The 6,739-nt window shown below is 33.5% G+C and overlaps 1 pseudogene; it reads right to left on the minus strand.

Moving 5' to 3' along the window:
• The window catches only part of LOC111990811 (pentatricopeptide repeat-containing protein At1g50270-like), a 19,903-nt pseudogene extending 13,224 nt beyond the window's left edge, over positions 1–6,679 (minus strand).
• Positions 6,680–6,739: the final 60 nt, after the last annotated feature.

The raw sequence follows: 6,739 nt of genomic DNA on the forward strand, positions 1-6,739 counted from the left end.
CAACTTCCCTTTTCGTATCAATTCCTCTATTTGCTCTTTGAGATCCCTACAATCTTCAGTGTAATGGCCATGATCTTTGTGGAATCGACAATACTTACTCCTGTCACGGACGCTAGGGGACGAATGTAATGGCCGTGGCCATTTAAGGTAGTGTTTATCTTGAATCTGCGTCAAAATTTTGTCAACAGGCATAACAAGAGGGGTGAATTTTACCGTTCGTGGGCTTTTATCATCTTTTCTTCTTACTCCGTCATTATTGCGACGATCCTGACGGTCTCGCTTTTGTCCTCTACGGTCGTCTTCCCTTTTCCCTTTGTCCCCCGTTCTATCCTCGTCTCTGATGGCAGCCAACGCGTCCTCAGCGTTCATGTATTTCTGCGCTTTAAGGAGCATCTCAGCCATCGTCTTTGGGGGGTTTTTCGCGAGTGAGCTGACGAGCTCCCTAGACTTCAACCCTGCCTTGAAAGTTGTCAACTGCACCATATCGTCAGCCTTGTCTACCTCCAGTGTCTCCCTGGTAAAGCGTTTCATATATGACCTCAAGGTCTCCTTTTCTCCCTGCCTGATGGTGAGCAGGTGATCTGCGGTTCTCTTTGGTCGTTGTCCTCCAATAAAGTGGCGCAGGAAAGCATTGCTCAACTGCTCGAATGTGTCGATGGACGACGTGGGCAATTTCGTGAACCATTCCCGGGCAGCCCCCTTGAGTGTTGTTGGGAAGGAACGACACAATATTTCATCTGGGGGCTGCTGAAGCCCCAGGGTCGTTTTGAAAGTATTCAGGTGATCTTGGGGGTCCTTCAGCCCATCAAAGGGCTTGAGCTGAGGTAACCGGAATTTTGAAGGCACTGGACAGTCGAGGACTGCTGTCGTGAATGGCGAATCCGTCGCTCGAACCATCCGATCCACGCTCCGCTCTGTTTTTTCTTTGATGGCATTCCTTAGTTCGTCCATCTCCCGAAGAATGTCTGAATTTTGCTCGGCGGGAGTGTTTGGCCTTCGATGGTCACTTCTTCTGTTGCTATCCCCCTCGTCTTCCTGATTTCCCTTCGAACGATTTTCCTCCTGCTGAAGCCGTAGCCTCATTTCTTGGTTTTGCCTAGTTAGTTCTTCAACTGTGGCTGCAAGAGCCTGAACTTGCTGTGCTAGGGCTGTAGAATCTTGATTGGACTCCATCCTAAAAAGAATAAGAATAAGGAACCACTATTTCGAGTTTGAACACGAAAATGTCGTTCCCCACAGACGGCGCCAAACTGATGGAGCGTGAACTCACCAGTCAGTGTGGTTGAATGAAGCCAATCTGCAACCTCAGGAAAGGGTCACCGGTGTGGTGCCTGCCACTACGCCTCCAATGCCAAAGTTAGTGTGCAAGAAAATCTCAGAGAATAGATAATATAAAGAATAATAGCTTTCTTTCAGTATATGCCTATATATCTCTTGTTCTTGGTAATGAGAGGGCTTTATATACATACCTTCATGGCTTATAGTCGTTGGAGTAGTTATGGAGATCTTAATGCTCCTCCTCGTAACGTTTGGTCTTGTGTAATGTGGCTTTAATGTGTTCCAACGGCTCATACAGTTGGCTTTGTAACCGTTCTGGACTTAATTGTGCTGTAATGAATGCATTGCGTTTTTCTCGTCAACGGTGTGGAGATATGCACGTCCAAGCGTTCCTTCGTCTGTCTCATATAACCTCGTCACTGGAAGACTTCCTGGTCATGATGTTATTGGTTTCGTCATTCCCATCAGAGACAAAATTAGAATTTCAATTGAGAGGTGCCAAAGTATGAGCTTTTTATTTGTTAAAAAAAAAAAAACGAAAATTCAAACTAACATCCATTTATTAACAAAATAAAAGATACAAAACAATTTTTTTTAATACCTTACCATGCATTTATTTATCAAAATAAAAGTTAAAATTCTTTTAAAATTGGAAATTATCTATGATTGTTTATGTACACAAATAACTAAAATTTTTAAATATTAAGTTAATTAAAAATTGTTGAGATTTGAGAGCAAAACCAAAAATGAGGAAAAAAGCATAACTGATTATTATCGATCTAATAGAGCATGACATGCTCATTAACATTCAAGTAAACGACTTGTAGTTTTCTGTTTATTACAAAAACTGCGTGTAGCATAGTGATTATTGCAGGCTTTCATCTACAACACTTGCAGGTCTTCATCTTCAACAAAAATAATGACTCCAAATTCTCCAATCTGCCTACCGAAAATATTAATTTTTATAATTTCTCATTATAACATTAGCTAATTATGTTTACATGCATTGGTCATTGATGTTATTATCTAGTAGTTGCTAAGCTTGCCACTAAATCTAACCAAGACAGTGAATTTGATCAAAATAATGTCTCCCGTATGATATAAACATAGATTGTTGAGAGATTAGCATGGACTATGAGTAAAATTCACATACATGCATGATGCAAATCCGTAGGATATTAAGCTTGAGTTGGAAAAAAATATTCTCCATTTTCTTTTCATCTACTTTGCCACAGAAGATGTTGCATGAGGGTTTCACCAAAATAGGAGTTGATGACCTCAGTAGCTTATATGTTTATGTATAATTTTTAAAAACTTTTCTAAGTATAACCATAATTTAATTGACTTTCAGTGAAAATAAATTAGCAAAATTGCAAATAAGTTGGTACCAAACAGTCTTTTGTAGTGTAAGAAAGGAAAATATTAATTACCTAATTCATTTGCCACAAAGTTTAAGGGCGTTTCCAAATTATATGTTAAAGTCTAAAATATTCAATTCATTTTGAAAATTTTAAATTATCTTAATTAGTACTCTCAATGAATTAGTATGAACCAAACATAATAAAATTTCAAGTGAATTGCATTTAAATGTATTGGATACTAACATTAGTAAAATACCACACAACATTTTGGTGCCAAGAAAAAATTTCCAAAAAAAAATGATGATATTCTTATGATATTGTGTTTATTTGTTAAGATTTTTCAAGTTTATTTATTTATTTATTTAAATTTTCTAATACAAAACATCATATGTGATTTATATTGAGGGATATTTTGGTCTTTAAATAAGTTCTAAGAATACATTTCGTAAAGTTTTTATTATTTTATTTTATTTATTAAGAGGGACTTCTTAAGATTTTAAATTGCAATAATTTTAAAAATTATATTTTTAGGATTAAGATTAACAAAATTGAAAATTAAGATAAAATTATTAGGTTTTTTTGAGTAATTATTCCCATAACAAGTCCTGTACTATGAAGTATGAACTTCTCGGTTAGATATTTTTTTAAAAGAAAAAAAATAAAAAAAATTTTTTTTTTTGAGAAGGAAAATAGTAAATCCTCTTTGTTTACCTAATGATGTAGAATTTGATCATTCCTACCTACCCTTTGTTTAGTGCATGTCCCCATCAGATTCATCAATCATCGATGTCATAAAGTCTCCGCACTCCACATAGACGCGAAAATTAGGTACAGCTTAACCGCTTTACTTTACTACTTTTTTTTTCTTTCTTTCTTTTTGCTTTACCGTACTGCTAAGTCAAGCCTCAACATATTATAAAAGTGTCATACTAGGCCCATGGGCCACACTACTAATAGTTTACAGTATAGTGATCGTGCAGTTTTATATTACGAAAAGTTATATAATGTTTTTGGTGTGTATATCATATCTCTTACAATTGCGTAATTCTATCTTATAAGATTCATGCTAAAATTAGTCTTATTTATTTATTTAAACGTTACAAGAAAAAAAGAAATAGAAGAAGAAGAAGACGGGCATGAATTCTAATATACTAGGAGAAAATATTTAATTTAATTATTATTATTTTTAAAATATGAAAATTTAATATTTAGAGTAATTATTAATATAAATTTATTATGATTGTATTTGTATATGAAACTACTTATTCTAATATTTAAAGAAAGTATGATCAGACAAGATTATAATAGAGGGTTAAAATTTAAAATAGAATTTCAAGTCAATTACCTTTTCCTTCTAAAAAAAAAAGTCAGCTTCCTTTTAAAAAAATTAAAATCAATTAAAAATATAAATTAGAATAATAAGAATTTAATACCAATTAATTTATATATATAATGACGTGTAAAATTGTGAGTTCTAAAAAATCTATGCGGCAATTTTTATGAGATCAACTAAAAAGCAAACGACTTTGGTTTTATATATATAATATAAATTTGTAGATTTCAATTAGTTCAATAAGTAATTTTTTATTGTTGACTAAGGGATATGAATTTGAGTCCTACTTTCACTAAAAATCAGTCAATTTTTTTGGCCTAAGGGTAAATATCATCATGAAGCGAATGTAGGTTTAAATATATCGTATCTATATATATATATATATATATAATCTAACATATTTAGATGTGTAACTTTTTTTTTTTGAGAAGAAATATGTGTGGCTTTTAATTTCACAATTATTTTTCTTAAATGAAAATTTGAGTAGAAGATGTCCAAAAATCAACCTCATCAATACAATGGTCCATTAAGGGCTCTAAATCATTTCGTGAACCAGGACTTTTCTGTATTAAGAGTTTGAGTTGAGAATTTATATATACTAATCCCCAACCCATTTATATGAATTCGATTACCATCTTCAGCATTTTGAGTTGAAGTGGAATGAGAGATCTGATTTTTTTTTTTTGGAGAAAGGAGAGATCTGAAAAATNAAAAAAAAAAAAAAAAAAAAAACATGAATAATGCATTAAAGTTAAACCATTCTATGAAAAGTCAAGAGAAGTGGAGAGAGAAAGAGTTCTATTACGCTGTCATGTTCACCGAGGCCTTAATATACTACTACTATTAAACTCTTCAGTTATTACACAACTATTCACCTCTTTAGTTACTATGAATGAATCTTGTGTTAGATAAGTTTCAAACTTCCTTTAGCCTGAACAAAGAAAATAATTGTTTTAGTCATGGTTAAGGACATATGTTGACTAAACTTGATTTTTTTTTTTTAGAGAGGACTAAACTTGATTGGTTGCACTTTCTCAACTATTTCGATCCTATGGAAGCAGCTTAACGTGGCATAATTCGTCAAAAACCAACCAATAAACAATAGTGCTTTTTTGGGGCTAAAAATGGTTAACTGAAACTTTTAGCAACAAGGAGCAAAAGTTACAAGTATCATGAAAGATGGCGCACAATTTATTTCACGAATCCTCAGATTTTACAAGTGACCCAAACCCACATAAAGAAATCCATATATCGGGTCCATGAAAAGCCTAAATTAGCCCTATAATAACTTCAAAACCATGCTTTAAAGAATACAGTATATTACAAAAGAGATGGGTTCAAGTTACACCTGGTGTAACTTGAAAAGAGTTACACATTTTTATAGCATTTGATTCTTGTAAGATCTAATGGTGAGAAAGACACTAATTTTCACATCATTAATATATTAAAATTTAATTACATAACTGCCCCTGAAATTAATGTACATCACTTTATTATTCATTTTTTTACAAAAACTATGCACCTTCTCTCTCCAATTCATCTCTCCCATGGCTCCACCTTATTACGTTGGCCACAAAACCAGCAAAGGAACAAAACATACTTAACCAACTAAGTTTGTGGAGGTTGTTTTTCTCAAAAACAAAATTTTTTTGGAGGTGGCTTTTAATTCTTAAACGAGTTGGGTTTTTCAAAAAGGGTGGGTCTTAGTAAAACTCGACGGTGGTAGGAAAGGCTTGGTCCTTGGTTAAAAATGATGGTTTTGGTCTAAACCCATTATCACTTTGTAATACATATGCAGCAATCAATTAGAATCGTACAGAACCTTAAAATGTGCGGGGACTGTCACCATGTGGCAAAATTGGTGTCCAAAGTTTACAACAAAGAAGTAATTGTTAGAGATAAAACTTGATGATTTCACCATTTCAGGCTTGGTTTGTGTTCATATACATAAAGATATTGGTGAGAGCTTAATAAAGGAGACACTGTAAATTATTGATCCAATTTTCTCTGCGTGTACCATCTGCCTCTAAAGGGCAAACAAAATCAATACTTCCTTTTTCAATCTTTAACCATAAAGTCTGAAAAGACAATCAATACTTATAACTAGTATTTGTTAGGGTGGGTCTCCATCTGAAACCCAATGGGTTTTATGGTGGAGAGGATGGAACTGTGGTAGAGGTGACGCCAAAAAAAGAAGGGAATTTGTGAAAATAAAGAATAAAATAATATACATTTATTGTGGAGACAGCTAAGTTATTAATTTCTAGAATATTAATGATAGCAGAAATTACTCTTTTTCTCACCATTAGATCTTATAAAAATCAATGGCTACAAAAAGGTGTAACTCTTTTGAAATTATACCAGGTGTAACTTGAACCCATCTTAAAATAAAATTGTCTTGCAAGAAAATAAATTAGACTCCTACACCAAATAGGAAAAGAAAAAAACAAATTAAATGATTGGACTTATATATTTAGGCCCAAATATTCGTATGTTGGGCCATCTTCTTTTTACGTCTATGCTCATAGATTTGTGTAATTGAAGGCCCTATATCTTGTGTCCGCAGAGCACCATAGGAATTTTATACAGCAAGTCTATACGTTTCATATTCATCAGCAGTCATACTTTCTCGGATGATCTTCACAACTTGCCCACGTCTAAGCCCATAATACTTAGCAACTGGATCACGTACCAATATCTGTGGTAGCTGGTTTTGATACGAAAACAAATACAAGAAAATGTTAGAACTTGGAAGGATTGTATTAGC

This window comes from Quercus suber, unplaced genomic scaffold (assembly GCF_002906115.3).
Source record: "Quercus suber isolate HL8 unplaced genomic scaffold, Cork oak 2.0 scaffold_789, whole genome shotgun sequence".
Taxonomy (NCBI): Eukaryota; Viridiplantae; Streptophyta; class Magnoliopsida; order Fagales; family Fagaceae; genus Quercus; species Quercus suber.